The sequence below is a fragment of the Pygocentrus nattereri genome, chromosome 7 (assembly GCF_015220715.1).
Source record: "Pygocentrus nattereri isolate fPygNat1 chromosome 7, fPygNat1.pri, whole genome shotgun sequence".
NCBI lineage: Eukaryota > Metazoa > Chordata > Actinopteri > Characiformes > Serrasalmidae > Pygocentrus > Pygocentrus nattereri.
This window is the reverse complement of record NC_051217.1, coordinates 18,595,716-18,622,292: the sequence shown is the minus strand read 5'-3', so window position 1 is coordinate 18,622,292 and position 26,577 is coordinate 18,595,716. Positions and strand designations below refer to the sequence as shown.

At 39.5% G+C, this 26,577-nt stretch overlaps 1 protein-coding gene across 4 annotated transcripts in view; it reads left to right on the top strand.

Moving 5' to 3' along the window:
* b3gat1a (beta-1,3-glucuronyltransferase 1 (glucuronosyltransferase P) a) overlaps positions 1-26,577 on the top strand; it is a 151,341-nt gene that overhangs the window by 60,946 nt on the left and 63,818 nt on the right. For 3 of the 4 annotated variants that reach the window (XM_037540002.1, XM_037540001.1, XM_037540003.1), the window contains exons 2-3: positions 13,180-13,329; positions 22,811-23,056. The gene's annotated coding sequence lies outside the window, so the exon portion shown is untranslated. The remainder of the gene's footprint in view (positions 1-13,179; positions 13,330-22,810; positions 23,057-26,577) is intronic. The other variant, XM_017698103.2, reaches the window with a different exon arrangement.

The following is a 26,577-nucleotide window of genomic DNA, read 5'->3' as shown; positions in this document are numbered from 1 at the left end:
TATAAGTCAACACATTAAATAACTACAACAACAGCACTGACAAATCATGTGATTGATGAAGAAGAGCAGATTAAAAGACAGAAGTAGCCAGATTTTTGCCTTAGCTTTAAGGGGTTGAATGTTGAAAATATCTGCTTCTTTGTAATAGGAAAATCATAACGTTTCATTCTAAGGCTGGAGGAGAAAGTGTACAGTGCCGTTTCTCTCACAGTGGTTCTCCTCATTGGGAATGTACTGTATATGGTTAGACCATGAATGAGCCCAAGGCTGAAATCTGAAACCTGCTCGCCTGTCAGTGAGACCTTCTCTAGAAACTGACAAAGTGGAACATCAGAGAAGCATTGCAGTGAGTGCAGTGAGTGGAGAAAAACAAAGTGATGGGGACAGACTCATTTCCCAAGCTCCTTCAGGCCACAGATGTAGGCAGTCTCGTTTAGAATAGAAACCTCTCTCTCCCTCCTTCAATCCCTCCCTCCCTCTCTCTCTCTCTCTCTCTCTCTATCTATCTCTCTCTCTCTCTCTCCTCTGCTCATGTGTGGACTGTGCTTCAGTGTTAGGCCTCCTCTGTGGACAGCGGCGTGACAAGCACCTCAGTGGTAATTCCAGTGAAAGCCCTGGCTTGGACCAGAACATGGCAGAAACCTGATTGGATTCCATATGCAGCTGCCTGGGAAAGTCGTGACAGACTTGCAGATGGAGAAGAATTGAGCTCGAAAAGCAGAATAAAAAGAGTAAAAACAGGAGATTGAATACTCTGGAGAAATGTTTTGAAACAGGTCAACAGTGAAACTTTCAGCTGCCGTTTATAGTGGCCTGCTTTCTGCCAACTCAGCTGTAATATAAATATTTAAACCCACAGTCACACTCGCAGTGCCCTGATCCATCAGCGTGAATGATTTTCTCTGGATTTCAGATGACGCAGTTCCTTCAATAACACTGTGGCTGAATATTTGCTGCATATCCACAGTCGTTTTTGCATTGTACTTAGGGCTGTCACGATCACTTCGTAAAAACCCACTACTTGATTAAAATTTACATTCTTATTGATCCAGCCTAGTGATTTTATTTGCCATTTTAATAATGAACAGAGAATCTGTAGGTCATTATAAAACTGCTTTGCAGGCTGAACATCTCCCACAAGCAGGGCTATTAGCACTCTAATTGCTTTTATATGCATCACTGAAAGAGAGGAAACCCACACAAGTAGGATCTCACAAATGCATATTAGTTAATATTAATACTAATTTATACTGAATGTAAATATTATTTATTGTGATGCAAAGTGACAAGGGCTTGATTTGAAAATGTTGTTGCTAATTCTAATTATCTGAGAATTCTGGTCATTTTGGGCAATAGAATTGAATATTTATATCTTAGATTATAATATTATACTCCAATAGTTTCAGTTTGCTTTTGCATAGTGCAAAAAATGGCAATATTTGTAGATGTTGTAGACATCACGACCCCTATCACCACCACCACTGTCAAGAAGTCAAAGAGGATAAGTTTATCTACTATGTGTGAGGGTGGGGGAGTCGCAGATGAACGCAGATAGGAAATAAGCGCAACTTTAATGATAGGGCAAAGTACAGTGATTGACAAAAGGGCAAAACAGGATCAAAGTCACAGTCCAGGCTATAGTCAAAAAAGGTACAAATCCAAATGTCCAAAGCAAAGGTATCCAAAATAGGGGTAAGGCAAACAACGAAAGTCAAAAAACCAACACTGAAGTCAAAGCACAATAAAGCTAATGACACAATAACCAACGCTCAGTAAGGTTCGGCGGAACAATACTTCGCATTGATGTTGGCGAAAGTCTGGGCTTAAATAGCCCAAGCTAAGAGTCCCCTGATACTAATGCAGGTGAGAGTCCTTAATAGTCAGGAGACTGAGAACTTCTCCAGGAGTGGGGTAGTCAGTAGGAAGTCAGGTGAGACTCTGAGGGATTCTGGGATGTGGAGTCCTTGTCTTGCATGGCTGGCGTGGAGCACGTGACACTATGAACTGTTTCACACCACACCACTCTAAATTACTATTGTATGAATCTCAACCACTGAATTATGCCAAAATTTAGAAAAATCAGTGGAATTCCCCTTTACAAAGAGCATTAATACCACTTTGTATACTGATATCTTAACCTTAAGCATTAGCCAATACTGATCCACTATTTTTTCTTTATTGACTATTAAAATTTAAAATGAGGCATTTTTTTTAACTGAAGCACCTCATTTAAGATGAGCATCTATCAATGTGCTGTCATGTTGGAACTATTTAAACAACAAGAGCTATTTCAGGAAAGATTTGTTACAAGAATGGAAAAACATGTTTCCCAGCAATGCTGCCATCAAGAATGTTACTTATGATCCTGTAAAATTATGGGTTGTCGATTTCAGAAAATATTATCAAGCAAACAATATATTTGATAATAGTCACAAATTAAAGTACTGATATTATTAACACATACAGCATTACAAATGTACTCAAAACAAACCAAATGCTGTACTGAAACTGAACATAAGCATATTGTTGTAACATGGTGCGACGATGAGGCAGACGCATGTGCGAACAAAAGCAAGATTTATTCGGGGCAAATCCAGGGTCATGGCCATGGAGTCAAGAAACAAGGGGACTGGACTGGGATGGAATCAAAACAAAGAAAGCAGGTGGACCAGACCAAAACAGAAAAGCACATGGAAGACGGAAACAAGCACATGGAGGAGTGGGAGGAGCCAACCGCGACAATTGTTCCGCCCCTAACCTGCAACAGCTCTTCTCCTCTTTGAAGACTGGCTGTTTATTTGGTGGGAAGTGAAGGAAATTGCAAATGTATAGCCTGTTTTATAGTGTGAGTATAGGATAAGTGTTCAGTGGGAACACAGCAAACAGAAAACTGCTCTGCTGCTCATGTAACACTGCTCAGGGCAGACTAAACATAGAAGCCTGGAGGATGTGGGTGCTGGCAGCAAAGGGATGAAAGTGTCTTGTCACTCTCCTATAATTGGATGTGTCAGAGGACAGTACAGTGCTGAGCAATGTAGCCCTCCCATAATCCACTCTTCTACCCTCTCTGGCCTTAAACATGATCAAAACTAGTCTCTGTTGATTATTTTGACAGTCCAGTGAACTTATTTCTCCACAACTGGGCAGGTTAGGGTTTATTTTGCAAGCTAATGGTATGATATGAATGCTAACAGTGAGGATATGCTCAAGATATGCCTTAAAAATTACTCTGGTTGAAACAAACCTTTTTACCTTTTGAAGATTTTTTCAGACTTTTTTGCAGTCTAAAGAGCCAAGCTGACAAAAATAGGCTAAAAAATGTGAAATAAATGTTCTGGAAGCTGTGCTATTCCTGCTGGAAAAGGACCATTAGAAACTAAAAGGGTTGAAACCGAATGGTAACAGGAGTAAAGGGAATTGGCTTTATGGTTTCCAATTAAGACCACCAGCTACCTGCAGAATAATCTGCAGAATGACATTTGGAATTATCTGTCACATTTAAACCATTATTATCCTTTACAATGAGATATGAACCCATTAAAGAAGCCTAAACACATTACAAAACCTTTAGCAACTAACAGAAATGCTAAACCCTCTATTGCACGATGTTGCCTCTAGGCAACAAGCCCAATTTCCTCACTTTACATTAACATTTTATATATTTAACGACAATAACAGGGTTAAAAGTTTGAAGGGAAGTTTGAGTTAGTCAATAAAAAGTGTGTATTTGTTAGTGTTCCCTTTTAAACCTCTTTTTAACATTAAGTAACATTTTTTAGTTTTGAGAATGTGCACAAGTATGTTTGTTGCCTAGAAGCAACATTGTAGGGCAGTGGAATGGATTTAGCCCATCACAAGCCAGATCTCACCACTTCAGGAAGCATGGCTTTATATCATTTCTTCCCATTGTCACACAGTGTTGCCTCACGGCAACATACCCTGCACACATTATTATTTAAAAATGGGGTCAGGTCAGTTTCATGCAAGAGAAGCGAATCAAATATATATTTTTGCATGTAGTAGATGGTTAATGGCTCCTTGGCATTGGCAATGGCATGGTGGCACTTCCTCCGGTTCACAGAAGGGGCTCTAGAGGTGTGGTATGTGGAGCTTTGCCATGCATCCCGCCCTCCTGCATTACAGGGACATTAATCAGTGTTATTTAATGTTGTTAATTGGTTTAAGGGCATGTGCATGTGTTTATTGTGTCATTTTGTGCTGGGCGGTGGGGTTAGTCGGGGGGGTTTGCATTGCAACTACTGGTGCATGAAGAGCCATGGCTAGCGGTGACCTGCTATCTCTGGCTGTGACTTTTGTGCTTGTGTAAATAAAGAGCACTTCTCGCAGCAGAAATCATGGCCTCTACTCTTGTCTTATTCTTCACCAAGATGTTACAGTATAATAAGATTACAGGTTGTTTTTATCTGTAGACTGTAGGTCACTTAGATGATAATATTCTCTGATTTTCAATATTGCGCCTCTTGCTTAGACTCTGTGCAAAATTAGCTTTGTGTTGCTGAATTTTGGCCAAGGCTTTCTTGGTGTAGCCACCGGATAATACATATATCACTGGCGCCTGGTACCCTATAAAGTTCCTCTCATTTCCAGCTTATTATTGAAGCTCTAATCAAATAGTTAGCATGGGCCTCCTACTGTCCCCAAGTGGCTGTAATTATAGAGCCATGCAGATGGTGCCAAGTGATTTTCAGTTCTAGCAGAAGGTGCGCTACCTCTTTAGCCATCCAGTCTTGGGGCTCTGGGAGCCACATGCCGCTTCATTTCCACTTTCATTCAATTCAATTGCTGGAGCATGTTAATGGGATTTCTCATTGTTTGGTTGACTGCACCTGCAGTTGGGCTTTTTCTTTCGCAGTCAGTGACATTCCTTTGTAACTGGAGAGTGTAACATATTATAACGCATGATTAGAGGTCACGTTGTATTGATATGCATTTCATGTCATGTTATCTGCCAGACTGGAGAGGTCCATTTCATATTAGGCAAATTATGTTGGATGAGGGTATTTATTAGTGGGTGGTTTGCACAATTAGATTACATCTTCTGCATTCAGCTATGGTGCTTTTTCACCGTTAATCTCACATGACCCTCACATGAAAAAGAAAAAAAAATCACCAGCATTTACATAGCAGCTTGGCTACACCACTCAGTACTACATTCACTGTTCAGTCTGTGCCACAAATGCAGTGAGAAGACACTGTGTCTTCATAAAGCCACTGTTCCATTTGTGGAACGTCTAATGTTGGTGTGGGTGGGAGTGAGGTCAGTGTAGGTGTGAGGCATGTGTGGGTGGAATAAGCTTGTTATGTTAGTCCCATGCGACTGAAAGTTCTGTAGAAAAGTAGAAAACTGACCCCGGAGAGGGGTAACTTAAGCACTTATTGATTAGCTTATTCAGAATCTCTTTGATGTTTGTCTGTTTTTTTTTCTTCAGTATATTAGGGAGGCATAGTCTTTTTAGCTAAGACAACATATTAAATGTTGAAATTAATTTTTTTGTGATTATATATACCCATTTTGAATTTGATGCCAGCAACATGTTTAAAAAAATTGGGAACGTGTGCAAGAGAGCTAAAGTTGTGTGATGACCAAAAAAAAAAAAACACATGGTGGAACATCTCACAACTAACAGGGTTAATGAGCAACAGGTCAGTAATATGACTGTGTATAAAAAGAGCATCCCAGAGAGGCTGAGTCAGAAAATAAAGATGGGGAGGGGTTCACCACTCTTTGAACGTCTTTGCGGCAAATAACGTTTCTCTATGTAAAACAGCAGAAAAAAAACTTTCAAGATTTCATGATCTACAGTACCTAATATCATTGAAAGATTCTGAGAATTCAGAGAAATCTTTGTATGCAAGAGATAAGGCCAAAAAACAATATTGGCTGGCTATGATCTTTGGGCTGTCATGCAGCACTGCATTAAAAACAGACATGATTCTGTAGAAGAAATCACTACACAGGCTCATGAACCCTTCCACAAAGTTCAAATGCAAAGAAAAAAACATACACAAACAGGATTCAGAAACACTGTCACCTTCTCTGGGTGTAAGCTCATTTGAGATGGAATAAGGCGAAGTGGAAAAATGTTGTGTGGTCTGACAAATCAGAATTTGAAATTCTATTTGGAAATCATGGATGCTGCATTGTCCAGGCTAAAGAGAAGAGGGACCATCCAGCTTGTTTTCAGCTCACAGTTCTACAGCCTGCATCTATGATGGTATGGGGGTGCATTAGTACACATGGCATGGGTGACATGCACATCTCTGAAGGCAGCATTAATGCTGAATGATATGAACTGATTTTGGAGCAACATATGCTGCCTTCCAGATGACGTCTTTTATAGAGAAAGCCTTGCTTTTTTCAATAAGACAAGGCCCTGGCTCCTCCCACTACTCCATGTGCTTTTTCTGTTTACTTTCTGATCGTCCATGTGCCCCTTTGTTTTGATCTTCCATGTGCATTTGTTTTTCGTCTAGTCCGGCCCCTTGTTTCGTGACTCCGCCCCTGATTGTTTCTACCTCATCATGCCTGTTGTATTTAAGCCCTGTGTTGGCCCCTTGTCTCGGCTGGTCTTTGTTGTTTGTTTGTACGGTTTGTTGGATGTACTGTTTGATGTAAGGCTTGTGTGTATAGTATATGTATTATTTGAAGATTTTTTATTAAGTGTTTGCACTTCTAAGGTCCTTGTCATGTCTGTCCCTCCTGCTCTTCGTGTTGGTTACCTGAACCTGGACTGTCTTGACCCTGATTTTGGATTTGCCCATAATAAAAGTCGCTTATCTCCACATATGCGCCCGCTTGCTCACGCCCCGGCGTTACACCTTGCTTGTTTCAGCAATGTTGAACCACATGCTGTAAGTAGTACAACAGCATGACTCCATGAATAAGAGAGCCCAAGTGCTAAACTGGCCTGCCATTGAAAACTTTTGGTGTATTATGAAACGTAAAATATGACAAAGGAGATTGACACTGTTTAGCAGCTGAAATCATATGTCAAGCAAGAGTGGGAAAACATTTCACATTTAAAACCACAGCAATTGGTCTCTTCAGTTCCCAAATGCTTACAGAATATCATTAAAAGAAGAGGTGATGCAACACAGATGCAAACATGCCCCCATCTCAACTTTTTTGAATGGGCACATATTTTTCAAAAAACAATAAAATTTCTCACTTTCAATATTTAATCTATCACATTAGTCCTGCTTTCAATTAAATTTAAGGTGCAAATGATTTGGACATCATTGAATCCTGTTTTAGTTTACATTTTGCACAGCATCCCAACTTTTTGGAAACTGAGTTGTATTATTGCTAAATGTAATATAATTCATAATAATAACAACCAGAAGAAGAGGAACATATTCAAGCTTTTCTATTGTATATTGTGACATTATACCAGTGTTGTGCAGACACTGGAAAATATTATAATATAAGATTGAGCTCATGTTGCCCACCTCTACCCTGACTGTGTCACTGCAGTGGATATTTCTGAGTTTGGACAAGGGTAAGGGCAGTGCTATTGTTATTCGGGCAACGTAGCACCCAGGGCCAGAGAGAGAGTGAGTGTAAACAGAGCAGTGGTCAACCACTCGTCAAGGGTGAAAATGAACTGGTGCTTCCCTCTTGCTGGGATTAATTGAATCCTTGTGGCAGTTAAAGTGACTGGGCGAGCTGAGTGACAGTGCCTGGAAATGAAAAGGGCATGCATTCTGAAAAGGCCCTGCACTGCGATTATAGGAAAAGCTGCTCTTCACAACCAGTCAGGTTCTCGCTGAGAAAACACAGAGTTCACTCGATGGGCTCAACAGGCTATTTACTCTAAATGGTGCTGAGAGAACGACTGTTACCCCTGGAGGGAAAATACATATGCATAGGCTATAGTGTATCATGATATGTAGGTGGATGAAGTGGGGGACGTGTAGGGTGCAGTAATATCCTTTCGGAGGTCTGAGAGTGAGCGTGCTGGCACAAACCTTCAGGCTGTTTCCCCAGCAGTACATTCTGCATGGATCAGCATATCTGTTTCCGTGGGCTGGAGGGGGAGGTGATTAGATATGGCTCCAGAGCAGTAACACGGCCAAGGTGATGGGAGCTACGTTCACCCCGTCCTCTTTCATTGAGAAGTGTAAACTGAGGCAGTCAGGGACAGAGACTGAGCTCAAGCTCTGCCAAACTCCACAGCCTGGACTGAGGGTACTTGCTAATACCCAGGTCTGGGCTGCTATCTGTGAGCCTGCAGCTGCTTGGGTTTAGTGGAGACCTTTCTCTAATGTAGAACCTTTCAGAAAGAGTTACCCCAAAGGAGCAAATGGAACAATTTAGCTTTGGTCTCTGAGATTACACAGGCTCTGCACAGGCTGCAAGCCTATCCTGTTACATCAGGTAGTGCGGTATAAGCAAGAAATAAGCAATCGTTGAAAAGCAGATAAATATAACCTGGGCTGGGAAAACAAGGGCTGGGTATTTTTTGAAATGTTTAGCTTGAGAATTACACATTGGTACTTTTTCATTAGAGCTCACTGTAACAGCCCACAATGCAGCATACAGTAAAGTCAGATACTACTCTTCATTTCTTTAATTTCCAGTCAAGTTATTCATTTTTCAGTCTTAAGAAAAAGCACAAAAAATATATATTGAACTGAACATTGTGCAGAAGCCTTAACACCTGAAAATAATATAAGTATTTTCAGTATGACGCATCCACCCTTTACCTTTATTACAGCATCCATTCTTTTCATTCAAAAGTTTTTGGGTTTTCTGTCAAATCTGCAGGGATGTTTTCAGACTTACAAAGATCAGTCTTGCATTTTCTGCTTCTCACCATCCAAGTGATCCCAAAACACATTCAGAGTTCTTGAGGTCTGGACTTTAGGGTGGTCAGTCCATTGTTCTGAGAAAGACGTCTTTTTCAGGGAAGGCCTTTTCTAGGAAGACAGTGCCTTTGTTTGATGTGTCCAATTTACATCATTTTGAGATTGAGAGCACTGTGTTATCTTCTCATAGTGGAAGGATGGACAGAAACACCTATAAGAACACCTGGAAGATCATCTTTGGCCTGGAGTCCAAAAGAACTTTATTGTCCTCCCTCTCTTAGTGAATCAGATGGCCCTCCCTCTCACCCATCACTCAGTGCAAAGCTAGCCAACATGGGTGTCTGCTAGCCGACCTAACAGAATTGACAGTTAGAATGTTCCTCCAAGCGTATTGAGCTTCACAATGATGTTGTGTTAGTGGCAGTTTGAAAAAAATGCAGTGGCAGCTCACATGACCCAGAAGAAGCATGTGCTGGTCTTCACCCTCCTAGTGCTGGTAGTATTGTGTGATTGGGTACCAGCTAGTGGGAGGAATTGGACAGGACTAAATGTCCAATCCAACATTTTCTGGTATTAAATTGGTGTCATATCTCATAATAATAATAATAATAATAATAATAATAACAGATGAATGAATGAATTTACATGATACAAAGAAGCATTTAATTAATACACAGATTGCCTATTTTAAGTGTTGTTGCCATCCAAGCAAAAACATATTTTTTATTTTCCAACATTTTCAACATTCAGCAACTTTCTCAACAACGGCAGCTGTCCTTTACAGTGTCTGTGTTTACATGCGAAGATTTTGCAAATCCAATTGAATATAGTCTGATTACAGATTAAGATGGAGGTGTTTATGTTCACTTTACTCAACAATCTGATGAAAACCTCTGTTTACATGCTCACTACAAGTAATCCGATCCAAAATTATACAAACGTTCCCATGACAACAAACATCACGTGAGTCCAGTCAGAATGAGATGAGCAGCAGTGAGCATTGCTTGTGTTTTTAATTGCTTTAAAATGATGTCAGACTCAGGAAAACATACTTCACATGTCCTTATTAAAGAAGGCCTGTGAAGTTACTATTTTTTACTATCTTGTTTTATTTTGGACAGTGGCGATGTGTTAATGTGATTTGTCTTTTTATCATAACTCTACAAAAACTGATAGAATCTAAATTGATCAACTGTAATTAGAGGAATAACTATATCAATAAAATATAAAAATCAGAGGACCGGGACATCTTACCCCTGCTCCGATAAATGGTCAAATGTAGCTCTAGCTAACACATGCGTGTAAACCTGTATACAGACAGAGCAAGACCAGAGTGGCCATTCGCCTTTGCTGAATATGACATGTTTCCAGGGCTGTAGATGTTGTTCAGGTGGCAGTGAGTGCTCTTCAGTTCTATGCTCTCAATCATGCATCCTCTCCGTTCCAATTTAACCACTGCAGAAGGTGGCAGCCCCTCTGTCTGTGTGCAATCACCAGACATTTCTGAACAAAATGCTGTGCGTGCCTCGCAGGCTGCTCGGGTTGGGGTCAACACCATTCCCCCACTTCAGCTTATTGTTTCATAGCTGTGTGCAGACGAGCAAGCGCGATCGGTTCACTTTCGACACAAACAGTCACTTGATGCTGTGATACCCATCTCTCGCTCTCTCTCCTGATAGACACCCTTTCCCCCTCCCTCCCACAAAATAGCTCTCTGGAGGTGGAGGGATGAGTTAACTTGTTGTCATGGCAACCACAGGTCTTGTAAATGTGATTTTTTTTTCTTCTCCTGCAAGAAATATATTCTCCATCCTACAGCAATGAGAAGGGAGAATGGGTAGAATAATGGTGCCCGAGCCACTGAGAGGAGACCACGCAAATTAATCCCTCATTGATGTGCCAATATCCAGACTGGGCAGTTTCACTGAGCTCTTTTGTTGACTCCCACTGATTCTTTGATAAGTACAAATGAATGGGTTGCTTGTTTGCAGTTTACATATTCAACTTCCATCCATCCATGGATGGATGGATGGCATATTCAACTTTTGAGTGAATATTTTTTCTTCTTTTGCTAAAATAAGTGCAAAAACCAGGAAGATGGCAATAGTAGAGTACAAGAGTAATAATCAACGGACTGAAAGTTCAATGTCCTTCTGTAAAGCATTTTGAGATTTTGTAACTAAAATGAATTATTGTTATTACAGAATTTAAGGCTTATTTTCTTACCAATATAATGTAGATTATTATTTAAAGTTGGCCCATTAGGAGTTCTCAAAAGGAATTTTTTGGATGTTTTTTTCCCATAGGTATGAATGGAATGCAAAAGTTTTGGCAATTTTCTTGTGTTATGGATGTTTTTTTCCCATAGGTATGAATGGAATGCAAAAGTTTTGGCAATTTTCTTGTGTTATGGTGATGCAAATACATTAACACACACCACACATGCCACAAACACAGTGCGTACACCACACACACACACACACACACACACACACACACACCACAAGCACTCCATACAGCACATATAACATATCAGACACATAGACACCACACAAACGCACATGCACACTTTTAAGGTAGCAGGAGATTTTGGGTTGCAGTGTATTTAAGGTGGCACTGGATTTAAGGTAACAGGAGATTTAAGGTGGAAGTGGATTTAAGGCAGAAATTCTTCATTGTAGTATAAAGTTAATGTAGCAGGACATTTAAGGTGGAAGTGTACTTAGCAACCAAATTAGCAACAACCTAGCAGCATGTGTAAACCATTTAAGCTGTGTAACAATTCTGCATTTCCTTCAGGAAATGCACATTTCTTTTTACATTACATTACATTACATTACATTTAGCAAACGCTTTTATCCAAAGCAACTTATAAATAATGTGGTACATAGAACAAACATAGTCAGGCCTTAAAGGAGGCCAAGGGCCAAATTTCTAGTTGTAAGTATGCTTTTTCTTAATCAAAGTATTCTAAAAGCAGCTGTTTATTTGATTTGTAACAGACAAATGATTTCAATAACTTCAATACTAAATAAGGAAAGAAGCAGCAAAATGATATTTTTATATTTTTATTTAAATATTTTTATTAACAGTTGAAAAGAAGTAATCCATACATTTGTAGCTGTGCTCCCAGCCACTATATATACAGCAAGAGTGTTCTAATGGGTGATGAGAAGCTGCTGTATAGAGTCCTAATTAAAGAAGGTGAGCTTAACTGTAAAATACATGGTAAGAGAAATGACTGTATTTTAGAGTATAATAGCTGCAGCGCTCACAATCAAATGCATACAGTGGCAGTGAATGTTTTAGGCCAGTGTACTAATGAGCAGCACTCAAATGTGAAAGAACATGACAAAATATCTTTATTACTTGATGTTGATTAACATATTAGCCAGGGGAGATGAGAGCCTGCCATTATATGTCATGACATTGGGTTACAATTACATGCTTGAGCCTCTTATTGCTATTTACCAATTCGAATGACATTTGAATGGTTACTGTCTATTCTGAGGCTTCCCATAATCTGACCATTCGGCTGTGACTTGAACACCATACACAGCAATGCCTCCTTTATTTTACAGACACAAATCAGAAGTGTTGACCTTGTGAATACCCGGTTGACTGCTCCTGGTGCCAGTATTCAAATGACTCACTATTCAGGTATTCATGGTGCTGTATTGCAGAAAGTCAGGGGAAGATGACATTGCTGCCAAAAAGGGACATGCATCTCTTTTTTGTTGATTATTTTCTACATCAACACATTGAACACGATGGCTGACCGTTACATTGTGTGAATATTTCACGATGAATGAACCAACAGAAAGCCTCCAAAATGACTTGGAATTTAACCTCTTTACATGAAGTCACATTAAAAGCTAAGCAAGTTGTCCTACCTTGTGAGAAGGTGAAGGTTGTGAGGGTATAACTAGGCTAACTACACTATCTGGCTTTAGCCTGCTAGGACCAAAAATAATGAAAAGATGACAAGTCATCACCATCACCTGCTGCACTGGTTAGCTCTAGTGTTAGCTCATAGTTCATTTGAAAGGGCAGCCTGTGTTAGTCTAGGCTTACCGGAGGCAATAATACCTTTCAGTTTAAGCCACAGTAATCAGATTCCCTGGCTTTTGAATTTGGAATAGTAAAAATATTTTCAAATGCATCCCTCTTGTTGATGCAAAATTTTCCTTTATGTTACTGATTTACTTAGCCTGCTAGCACCAGTGTACCGGTTAACCGAACATTCGTTCATCAGATTTCATGGATATTTAAAATAAGGCAGAATGTCCATCCGTGGAAACTTGACTGTCAGTGTCATCTGACTCACTCTCTCTCTTTCACTCTCATCAGCAGGAACAGAGGCTGAGGCAGCACGTCTTCCCCACATCCCTCTCTCCCGCGGCCAATTCAAGAACTTTGCAGAGATGGGCTCTGAACTTGGCCGCCAGTGAATAATTGATATCGGACACTTACAAGAGAATAAAGAAGCATTTACTCAGTGTAAGTTTCCCTGAATTAATCATAATGCCGGCCCAAAACGCATGACGAATTCTTTCATTACAAACCCACCAGTTTCTTGCTTAAATGACACACGTCTTCTGCGAGCGTGGACCCAGCTATTATCTGCGGCATCACTTTACCGCACATCAAAGATTCAGCAGACAGGCTTTTGTTGTCCTGCACCATTGCATTTTCCACCTGCTGCATAAAAGCACGCACCATGCAATTTTGACATCAGCATCCCACTTTAGCTTGAGGCATGTTCAATGGCAGAGTTAATTGGCACTGATAATTTGGTGCCATAATAGAAGTTGATGAAAGTAGCTGTTGCAGCCTGTCAAAAGAATGTGCTCCGTACTTAAGCAGACATTTAATTCCTGTTTCCCCATCAGAGCAAAACATACACAAACATTTACATCTGGGTGAAAGTAAATAAATAAATAAAAACATACATTTCTTAATACTGAAGGAAAACTATGAAGAGCAACTTTACTTAATGCTTTCTCTCTATCATGCTTTTTGCAATCACTCAAATTTCATATATATTTGTAAAGAGTCATTTCTGTACATGTTTATGGTTTTATCAAGTTGTCTCAAGTCCTACAACATTTTTACAGAGCCATCAAGTTACTCTTGAGTTGTGCTGACGTATTGCAATAAACAGGTAAAGCTTCCTTTCGCAGTACCTCAAAGTTCTATAATTAACCAGAAATTGTGAAGTACAAACTCCAAAGTACTTGATGAATATGGGTAACATAATGCTAAGATGCTAATAGTAGCATTTTGTGTTGTCATTTTATGTCTTATAACTTTCCAATTTACTTTCCTGCTTAAAGTCATTACATTACATACACATTTAGTGTGAGTATGTTTGTATTTACCACCGTTATTTCCAAATAATGTCTTTTATCAGCTTAATAACTAAAGGCTGTTGTTGTTTCAGTATAATTTAGTTAGATTGTCTTGATTCTTGTCAAAATTTACAACAAATAATTACAATTTTATCATTTTATTGGTTCTTACTCAGTTAATATTTAGAACCTGTTCATCATGTCAGTATTACCCAAAGTAATAATTTTGTCCATTTTCTTATTTCAATGTTCTATAAAGTGTTCTATATATATTTTTTGTCTTCCGTTTGTAACAATTATTAATATTAATGCCTCAACCTAGAATTCTAAGATTCTGTCTGTGTCCCATGTAGTTTTGAGACATTGATGGTCAAATATTTAACTTTTAAACCAGCAAAACTCTCATGTAGTCATTATTCGTTTTCTAATAAAGTCGTTGTCTTCAGACCGTTGAAGTCTAAAACTTTAAGATATTTGTAAATAGCCTTTTTTATGGAATGGACTGAATGCATGTAAAGCCTTTTCATTCTGAGAACCCTCTTTGTGTTTAAGATTATAAGGATCTATCTGTGACTAAATCCAAATTAGTGCAAAAACTTCACCAAACTGTTCAATTTTCAAACTCTAATATCATAAATACTTACAAAGCATGAAATGTAGTAAATACACAGGCAGCTGTTTCAGTGTAATACAGTGAAGTGCATTGTTTTACATGAATTGTATGTTCCGATATTTGAATAGGTTTCCAGAGCCATGGCAATATCATGAGCATGTTGACTGTAAATAACTCCAAAATAAATGTTAAGTGCTGTGGAGTTTGTCCCACATATTCACCCAGTGCAGACCTATTTGGCATTTCAGTGCCATTTAATTAGAGTTCATTGGAACTTACCATCATGTTACCCATAATTATCTAGTACTTTTGAGAGTGTATGGCACACTTGCCTGGATAATACCTAGAATTTAAAGGACTGTAAAAGAAATTGTTACCAATGAATGAGCTATTTGAAGTAAACATTGAATAAACTGAGTAATTTTATCCCTGATGTTTTTTCTTGTTTTGCATTTTGACACTTTGTATGAGCTCCGAGCCTCTTTCCTGAACCACATCTTCTAATAAAGGCCCTATTGAAAGTGATTTAATAGATTTTGCTGTGATGAACTGATGGGAAAGATTGAAAAAACATTCCCTGATTAGTAATCAATAAATTAAACATTAGAGTAGAGACTAGACTAGAGAACCCTTCTAATAATGTAACATAGGGAAGCAGACTATGAAAAGAGTTTCTGGGCCCACAGAAGGGAACAGCACCAGATGACAGTTATATGGAGGTTTGTGTGAGATGCCCTATGGAGAGTTGTGCAAGAGGGTCCTGTAAGGAGGGAAGAGTCTGGTAAGAGTCAGACCAGAGTGTGTTTGGTTTTAAAGGGTTACCAAAAAAATGTAAGGTTTGGACATGATGGGCTAAAATGATATGGAATTGAGTAAAACGGGTGGGGAGATTACCTCATCACCCCAGAGTGGAATGAAAAAGGGATGTTTTGAGACGTCCTCGGCATTGTGGTTGACTGGGGGCCATCTTGCCGTTTGATGATCAATAAAGCGAAGGCCTTTTCCTTCCTTCCACAAGAACTCAGCGGCTTAAGTCTTTTTTCAGGCCTTTTTATCCTTTTTCAGTTTTGTTGCAATTCTTTGATTCTTTAAGTGAATACATTCGATTACAGACAGTTAATAGGGCAATAGTACAGACAGTATTAGAGTTACAAATGTCTAGACCCTGGGCAAAAAGCGAGCTCTTGGCTGCGACAGAGCCATCAGATTTCAGGCTACACGGCTCCAGAGAGAGTAAATCTTGGTGAAATTTAATGCTTAAATTGCATCCATGACCAAATAGTCCTATAGCAGCACTAAAGATTAAAAATGTAACATGAAAGATGAAACACTACATTTAGCACAACCACTTCAAAATTTCTTCCCTGCTGCCTACAATTATTCACATAAAAGAGACACTGCATGATACACAGTCAGTCGGAATGCTGTATCTTGTGGTTAACTATTTATACTTTTGTGATTTAACTATTTATGATAGTTAATCAACGTGGTAGCTGCTAGGTTAGCTGCTTGGCTAAGCTCGAACCAGTCATGCCATTTACCAGTCAGGTCATCTAGTTTTTGCTACAACTTAGTGTGTGGCCCTATGCTTTTGCTTAAGCAACAGAACACTCCCTCTTTTGTTCTATTGCTTTTATACAACAGTTAAATAAATAAAGTAAGAAATAAATAAACTGAGTCGTGAATGTAGCATTTAATGTTTTAACGTTCGCAATTCCTTCTGCCTAATTATAGTTCTTTAATAAGCAGCTTGTTGCTACATCAGAGTAATGAGCTCTGCTCACTCGCTGCACTGTATGCTGTAGGCCTCACCTTTTGAAGTATGGACCGAGCCATAAAACTGCCACAATATCAAGTTTAGCTCAGTTTTGTCCATTTTTGCCAGATCAATATTAATGTTGTTTAGTTCCAGCCAGTCTCTAAAGCACCTTACAGCCCATTTTGTTTGACGAATGGTGTTGGGTCCATTTCTGGCTGAATCCAGGTTGTTTAGGTGTTCTTCTGTCACAGCTGCCAACTGAAATGCTGCTCAGTGGTGATGACAGTTTGGGAATTTAGTGTCGTCTCATCTTCAGAGCCTGACCAGATTGGCTGTCTGTGATCTTAAAAGTGTCCGTTTTCTGTTTGTGGCAAAGTAAGAACTAAAAACGTTCAAATGGCTTGAGCGTCTCCTACAGCTGTCAAACTCATTGCTTAGCAACAGTGTCTCAGCAGAATAATACAGCGTTTGTGAAAAAAAACATGATGTTATGGCAAAATATCAGCACAGTTAGCATGACTCTCAACCAGTCAATGTTAAAGTGTTGTATAAAAGTACATAATTATCTAGTACAATTGTGTTTACTTTTGTGTTTTTCTGTTTAAGTTACTTTGCTCGTCATCTGCACCAAAATAGAGAACGTTTTTCATCACCAGTCTTCCGGTCCATCCCTGGTCATGCCTGCTTCACAAGCAAACTTCTGGCTTGACTGTACCTTATAGCAAAGCAAAGAAAAAATGGATGGAACAACAAAAACAAAAACAAGATAAGATAAGAACAGAAACAGTAAAAGCAGAATTAGAAATATAAAATTATGTGAAAATACTGCTTCAGTTTGCCTTATTAAGTTTATTTTGTTATAAACTGCAAATCATTATCACTTGAACTGTGCTTGAGATCCCCAGTTAATTTCATATCAACTATAAAAGCTCCTTATAAAAAGGACTCTTAATTCCCGAAGGCAAAATAAAGCAAATTAATAAACATGGGGCTGAATCAGATACCAGAGAATATCACCACAAGGTCACTGCAACCTAACAAACACTGTACAAGCTCTGTGCTGCTCGGCTTCTACCCCAGAGACTCGGAGATGAGTCAGAAAGGCAGCCACGCAGAGAGAGGGATTATTTTTATGTACAGTGCTCTCTCTCTCTCCCCGTCTCACTCTCCTGCTCTCTCCCTGTCGAGACCTCCACGATGCCCCTGCAGATCCCCCTCTAACTGTGTGCATGAAGGGGTGAAAACAGTTACCATGGTGACAGGCCCAGGCCTGTGTGTCGGAGTGCAAGATGAGCACAGTGGTGTGTGTCCGCCACTGAGCGACTTTGACACTGATGCCAGCTCTTAATGGCGTATATGGAAACACGGACTGATTAATGGCCAGTAATAGAGTGCATGAAGTTGTTGTGGCTGGACATAAGCACTGACCTTACAGTGATCATCATTTTATTTAGCACTGTCCAGACATTTTAAACATAACTGCTTCAAGCCTGTAAAAACTAGCCGCCCATTAGTGATACCCAGTTTGACAGAGTATTCCGAGTTGATTTCAAGCTCATTATGTCATTTTATAATATAAAAAAATACACAATGTAAAATTTTATCTGTACAAACGAAATGACTGCACTTCTAAATTATTCAGATACAGAGCATTTTTGAAAATGATACCTCAGGTGATTCCTTGATGAGGGTTTAAAATTCAACTTAATTTTGAAATATTTCTCAACATTAAATCAAAGAAAATATGCACTTAACCATTCAAGCTTCACTTGAAGGGTGTCTACATAACACATTTATAACATCTTACATAAACAATTCATAACATTTCAATGAATGTTTAAATCATGTTTTACATGATATTAATGTGAACCACTATGTCAGCTTATTGAGATACATTGTTCAACATGAAAGTCCTCATTTATTTATTTCGAAAAAGTATATTCTTTTCCATAAAATGCCTCATTTCTGGACAGTAATAATACAAATGATCTCGCTTTATCCCTGGTCATTACGTGCTTTAACACTTTTCACCTATACTTCCGATTTCTTTTTAATTGTTTGTTTTTTGTCTTAAGCATTTGTTGCTTTGCATGTCACTTTACTATATGGACAACAAATAGCAACAATAATTCAACTGAATCTTAGTGTGTAAAGCACTTAATGACCAATACATACAAAATAAGGTCATTTTTATTTTGGCTGTGCAGAAAAGAGGCGTTTTACTGAAAATAATAGTTTTTCAAAATAAAAAATGTCAAAATAAAGACTTTTATTTTCAAAAATGTCTGTCAGTAAAATGGCATAATAGTCAATATTACTGCCATGTAAAACATTTATGCCTTATGAATGTTGATTTAAATGCTCATGAACATGTTATGAAGCATTTGTGTAGGATGTCACGAATGTCTTTTATAGATACCCTTCAAGTAAAGTGTAACCCAGTTTTTTCCTTTCTTAATATAGTATTTTTTGCTGACTTTGGCTTAAATAAGTAACAGGGTTGAAAGTAGCAGGAGTGAGCTGCTCTGTTTATTTGATGACAGACGGCCACTGAGATACTTCGGGTAGGATAACATCCAGGGATGCAGGAAGGTGTTTTAAGTTGGCGCTGCTGAAATTTTAAGCAGCTTGTTACCTGCAGCCTTTTCCATTTTCCATTTTGTGTTAATTCAGCTTTATCTGGAAATTGATATAACTCAGCCTCAGTCAAAGCTCTCACCTTTCCTCTGCTGAAGAGCTCACAATGCGTGCGCTGTAACTGTGGATTTATGGTGCTGTTATTGCGGAGAGTCTGCGCTGGCTGTGGGTTGGAGTGTGGATCTCTATGAGTGTGTTGGGACAGATAGAGACTGATAAGCTGTTGATTCATCCCCAGTGCCTGTGGGCTGGCACATTCGATCAATACTAATCCACTGATCCCCCATAGGTCACATCCAGCCGCCCATCTCTCTCTGTCAGCGCAAGAGAGTCTGTAGCAGAGCCCGCAAGAGGGGTCTGTTTAACGCTCCTCAGGGGTACAGCCACGGAAATAACCTTGAGTTTATGAAGACGCTGCACAAAGAGGCTGCTCTAGGCTGCGTTTCTGGAAAGGTGCTGCACTGACTTTTACCTGATAGGATTACCTGTCATAGGATGTGGCCTGTGCTTTGAAATCCATGCACATATGTGAAACTTGGTTAAGCTTTTTTGAGGGAATGGCTTTGTTGGAACTACTACTCCCCAAAAAACTTGAGGTAGTGTACTGAGCTGGCTACTGCAGCTCATTAACTTATAGATGCATGGTCAAAAACACACAATTTGCAAGCGGCCCATATATTATTTCTATTTTGGATGGTCTGTGTCTGCTTTATAAATAACACGAGGCTGGTACTGGCTGTTGATAGTACGGTGCGTTAAGACTAATGCATGTAACTGAGCTCTATTCTGATTGGCTGTGCTTTAATGTACTTGATTAAAAAATGTGTGAGGAAAGGTTTCATGACTTTTTCAGTGTGAGTGAACATGGCTAAACTGCTGCTACTGAAAGTGTACATATGCAAATGCATTTTTTTAATGAATGCATTGGGTTTTCTGTAAATTCAAAATGGGCTGTTTGGCAGCTTAATTTTAATATATGGAGTGAATGGCATGTTTCAAAACTTAACATACATACTTTTAAAAAAATTGAAGAAAGTCCTAAAATTGGCTGTACAGAATTCAAATTCAGCCAAAAAAAAAACAATCCCTGATTGGTGCATATCAGTCCGACTGGATTTGGATCATATTGATTGGGGACATGGGAAAGTGTTTTAAGCTGAAATGTTTAGCAGCATATATACAATATTTCCAAAAGTATTCACTCACCCATCCAAATCATTGAATTCAGGTGTTCCAATCACTTCCATGTCCACAGGTGTATAAAGCCGAGCCCCTAGGCCTGCAGACTGCTTCTACAAACATTAGTGAAAGAATGTGCCGCTCTCAGGAGCTCAGTGAATTCCAGTGTGGTACCGTGATAGGATGCCACGTCCAGTTGTGAAATTTCCTCACTACTAAATATGCCACAGTCAACTGTCAGTGGGATTATAACAAAGTGGAAGTGATTGGGAACGACAGCAACTCAGCCACAAAGTGGTCGGCCGTGTAAAATGATAGAGTGGGGTCAGCGGATGCTGAGGCACATAGTGTGCAGAGGTCACCAACTTTCTGCAGAGTCAATCACTACAGACCTCCAAACTTCATGTGGCCTTCAGATCAGCTCAAGAACAGCTTAGAGAGCTTCATGGAATGGGTTTCCATGGCCGTGCAGCTGCATCCAAGCCTTACATCACCAAGTGCAATGCAAAGCGTGGAATGCAGTGGTGTAAAGTGCCGCCACTGGACTCTAGAGCAGCGGAGACGTATTCTTCCTAGAAGAGTTGAAGCTGTTATAGCTGTAAAGGGTGGGCCGACATCATATTAAACACTATGGATTAAGAATGGGATGTCACTCAAGTTCATATGCGTGTGAAGGCAGACGAGCGAATACTTTTGGCAATACAGGGAACATAATGAAAACTGCATCATGTATACAAACTGTATACATTTAACTGACAACCACAGTTCATGTACATCCTGCTCTCGCTGCTCTGTCTTGCTGGACAGCCTTTATGCAATGAGATGAGCATCGACCAATCAGATTGCTGACATCTAGCAGGAGATTATCACAATGGTTGATAAAAATGGATGGGAGCGTTTTTATAAGAATATTAAGGAGCTGCTCCAGGGAGCAGAACTTGTTCCCAACTCTTGCTTATGTCTTGCAACAAAGTGGCCAGTTGCCTCACTTTACTCTAAAATGCAGTGCAAATTTTAACAGCATGGGGCTACTTCAGATATTGAACATGTGTGAACACCATGAAATAAAAACAAGCTCACATTCAATATCTTCAGCAGTGAATGCATAAAGCAGATTTTAGGATCTGCTGTTTAACTAACACATAAGTCATGGCTTTAGGGCAGCACGGCCAGTACGCTTCACTCGCGCACAAGTCTGATCTTACTTCATCAATTATGAAAGTGTACAAACAACCAAAATCAACCATAAAGTAAAGAGTACAGGCAGTACTTCTGGGGGCTTTCTTCCAAAGTTGCAGTCTAGAAACTCAACTTCCTGGAGGCTGGCCTCAGAGGATGCTCTATTTATAGTGGAGGCTGAAGCTCCTGTCAGAGCGGTTTGAGAGTGGGATGACTTCCATTCTATGTTCTGCAGGTTGGCTCAGAACATACACCTACACACAGCAGTCTGTTTTACAGTCCCATGGTAACGACGTGATGGAAAGGCTATTAAAGCACGAAAAAAAAAGAGTTAATTATCGGGGTCTCGTCAAACTCTTTGAAAACGCAACAACTGAGAGCAGCTGTTCAGAAATATGTAATTTAAATGTACATCTGTAGAACAGTGAGTGTATTTCCTGAGTTTACATATGGATGATGATTTGAAAACCGACAGATAATTGCTTAAAGGCACAGCATGAGTGTTTGTTTGATCAGTCTGGACTGATTCATATGCATAAAGTGCATTAATTAGTCCGCGTAGTGCATGTAACTGTGTACAGAACTGCTCTTAGTAAAACGAATGTTTTTCTTTTTAAATGTTTTTCGTTTTAAATATGCAGTATTTTAACCTTTTTAAGCTGTAATGTATCACGATTGATCAATTTCTTTGTGAAATTTATCACAATCAATTGCATGTGATGTTTGCTAAAAACTGACATACATATATGCATGCACTATATGGACAAAAGTATTGGGACACCTACACATTTTACCTACAGTAGCTTGTATGCCATTCCATTCGTTGCTGTCCGCTGTCATGCCTGACTAAGTTAAAAGTACAGTAGTATTATAAGAAATGAAAGGGCTACAGTCATAGCAAAATACAGCGCCTGAGCAGCTCGGACTACTATGGTTTGCCAAGGAATTAATGGCATAAAAATTGTTTCAATAATTTATTAGGTTAATGTCTTAACCCCTGATAGCCCTAATTTATATGCTTTAAATGTTTTAAATGTTTTACTGAGTTTCTCGTAAATCATGCCAGTCCTCACTGTGCATTGACAAGAGCACACTAAACTACGCCTCTTGATTCACTTAATATATCCTGCCCTGTATGCAGGACTGGATAGCTTTCACTCCATGCTTCCCTCCCCTTGACCCTTCTGTCTCAATGTGAGTCTTTGTCTGCAGATGAGAATAGCCCATTCTCCCTTTAACAGATGAGCCCTCTTGTGTCCACAGCCGCCTGCTCCGAGGACGTGACTGGACACGTGGTGTGGATACCAGCAGCTGGCCCTTGGAGCCCCACACCAGCTCGGCTCCTTTGAAGACTGCACCCTCTACGTCCTTCCCCACAGTACACGCCATCCCCCCCCCCCCCCCCACTCTCTTCTGCCCCCTCACTTGTTACAAGCATGTGTGGGGATTAAGGCTTGGGATTACTGAAGTGTCCACATCGTTTATGGGAAGAAGGACACGCCGTTGTTTGTGAGTAGCCTTCATCACCTTGTCTTTCAGCTTCAGCCCTCTGGCAAGAATCTTTGTGTTTGCTCATGCCAGTCCTGTGAAGCAGGGGTAATTCTGGTTGACTTAAAGCTTTGTAATGGTTTCAGTCTTCAAATCGGGAAATTATCATTCATTTGTTGCAAAAAAAAAAAAGTTAGGAATCTTGCCAAGCACTCTTTCCTCCTGGCATGTTTTTTTGTGTGCTGGTCTCATGGGCTAAGACTAAACAAAGCATGGTGGATTAGCAGAACTTCTTGTAGCATTGGTCGCTCATTATATGTCCAAAAGTATCCAGACAATACTTCTAAGTAGATGTGTGCCCATTGCAGACACAATTGTATGCATGCAGCTTATACAAGATCCATAGAAAAGCATGGACAAATAGAAACAGGACGCTCTGGAGCAGCCACTCTGGAGCCTAAGGTCATCATGTCCAGTGTCAAGCATCAGCTAGTGTGATAGAAAGCTCCCCAGCATTGGACTGTCAAGCAGTGGAAATGCATTCTCTGGTGTGATGGAGTTCCATCCAATACCTTTGTATTCAACATCCAACATCATGCTGCATGGCCACAACTTAGTAAGGTGTGGAAACAAGATAATTAAGTCATTGCCATGACTTTGTAAGGCATGGGAACCAGATCCTAATGCATGGCCACAGCTTAGTAAGGCATTGGAAGGGGATCCTAAGGCATGGCCATGACTTTGTTAGGTGTGGGAACAGGATCCTAATGCGTGACCACAACTTAGTAAGACATGGTTTTGAGATCCAAATCTGCAGCCACAACTTAATAAGGCATGATCTCACTCCACCGTCTTACTAAGTCATGGCCAAGACTTAATTATCTCACTCTCTCGCCTTATGAAGTCAGGGCCACGCATTAGGTTCCTATGCATTAATTAGGTGCGGCCATGCATTATCTTTATTTATATGGGATGTCACCAGTAGGGCACTGTAAACATCAGTAACTGACCTCACTGATGCTCTTGTGGCTTCAGTCAAGTCCTCACAGTAACATCCATACATCTAGTGTAAAGTCTTCCTGGAAGTTTATTTATATTAATATCCTGTATTAATACTCTTGATTTCAGAAGAAATGTTGGATACCTACAAACTTTTGGACATCATGACTACAGCATGCTAAGAACAGGACTAGGAGACAGTGAGACATGCATGTTTGCATCTACCTAAATGAGGGCTGTCTGTCTGTTAACCATAACTTGGTGGTAAAATTGCAAAAAAGCAAATCTTTGATGAAAACCGAGAACTCCAGGACACACTGGGCTGAAAAGCAAAACTGAGACCAAAACAAGCTGACAAATAAAAGCAGTTTGCATAAAATAAATTTACTAAAACTGTTGCATTGAGTAGTTACAGTATGTCGCATAAAATTCAACAGAAAAGTCATCCAAGATGCTGTAATTAATTATTTGTTTGAGTCAACCCAAAAAACTGAGGCACTTTCATTTCTTCTCCTGTTGTTTTGTTTTATTCTGAGCAGGATCTCATGTTTCCAACTGATATCAAATCTGCAGTGGAGGAATTTTTAAAATTCGAAATGGACAGCGATTAAAGATCATTTGTCTGATGTCCTTTACTGTTGATCTGCTGCTGCTCAAACTGTTTACACAAACTTTTTGCATTTTCATTACTATGAAAATGATTTGTAAAGTCTTTTTTGGCCTTTTTAATCTGTTATTTTTGGTAAAAATCAGTTTTTCTCTTTCAGCTGAAAACTGAAATTGCTATTCTTGTCCAGAATGTTTCAGTTTTCAGTGGCTGAAAATTCAGTGCATGCTTAACAATATACAGTGTATGCAGGGCTTAAAATGAACCTCTTATTCTCCAGGGTATATTTTGGTTTGTTTCTGAATTTACATGAACAAATTGTAAGGCAAATTATTCAGTAACTGCATGAAATAAATGTTTTTTTGTTTTTTTTGTAAATTCTCCCCTCAATTTAACAAAAAAAGTGTTTTATGATCACACACATTGCTATATGCTTACCATTGAAAGCCAAAGAATCTTATACTCTTTGTATTATTTTATAAAAATCATTTTTACAGAGCAGATCACTGAAGTGACGCCATCTGTTTATAGTTATAGCCCAGATTTCTGGAAAAATGGCTCGACTTTCAGTAGAAAAAACTACTGTGAGTTCAGCTTCTTTTATTATAAGGGTTTAAAATGACATCACCATCTATTTGACTGGAAAGAAGAGTTACAGCCTCATACGATGCCCAGCTTCTGAATGTAGCTTAAGAAATATGAAAGATATGAAGAATATGACGAAGTGCGTTTTGGAACCACTGGTGGTCTCAAGGAGTTTAAAAGGCTATGCTTTTTCCACAACTTTTTCTGTAGATAAGTAAATTCAGATTTTACTGGTTCAAAGGCCAAAATAATTTTTCCACTAATAAAAATGTGTAAAAACTCTATACAGAACGAAACTTAAAAAAGCTAAACACAGCAAGTTACCCGAAACATTCCAAACAATGCACTTTTGGCATTAGCGCTTGGGTTTGATGCTTTTCCTGGCATTTGTCCAGGTTGTGGATGTTTTAAAAAACATTCTGATTGATCAGCTCAGCTGCTGCCCCTGAGGTGAAGCTCTCAGGTCTTATCCAGATATATGAACTTTGCTGTTTGTATCCATGATGTACACGCCTCGGGGAGCTACATTCCTCTCTTTCATATTTACACGTTCAGTTGAACATCTAAATTCATCATTCACTTGTCCGACTCAAACTTTCGCTTGTCCCAGACGAGCCTTAATGTCACGCCCTGGTACAGGTTTGTACTTTGGTTAAAATTAGGTCGCTCTGTCACTGGCCTGCCTCTCTCTGAGATTTCTACTTTCACTGGGAGCATGGCGAGGGGATTAAGAGCTCGACAGGAACTGAGAGAAATGACACATCCACTTATTTCAACCATCTGTGCAGCCTGGGCTTGATATTATTAATGCGTTATACCTTAGGGTAGGAGTGGTGGTAGCATACATACGTACAGTTTCACAACCAAATGCACTTTGGAAGGGAAGCTGTGGGCGAGTATCCTTGGGTGAATCAAAGGGAAACGTGCTTTCTGTGGGTGCCTGCAGTGAGACAAACACATTCTCCTGCTCTCTCATGGCCTTCTTCAGCCCTGTAATGGAGATAGAGGCAAGATGGAGCAGCACCAAGAGGACTGATTGAAGTCATCTACATCGTCTACCATCTGTACGCAGTATTTTTAGTTTGTCTGTTTCTTTTTCTCAAAGATGAAACAATTCCCTCGGGACATAAGTAAGGCAATCATGAGTATGATTCCCGTTAGGCAGCCGTTGCCTCTGTAGGATGGAATACAATGATAAACTAATGTATTTTGTGCATTTCTTTGTTACTTCCCGGTGATTCTCAGCCAAGTGAATTATTATTGAAAGCTATTCAGTTGGCAAATGTGATACATGATAAGCAGGATGAATTGACTGCAGCGGAGGAAGAACACTGGTTGCTTCTGTTAAAGT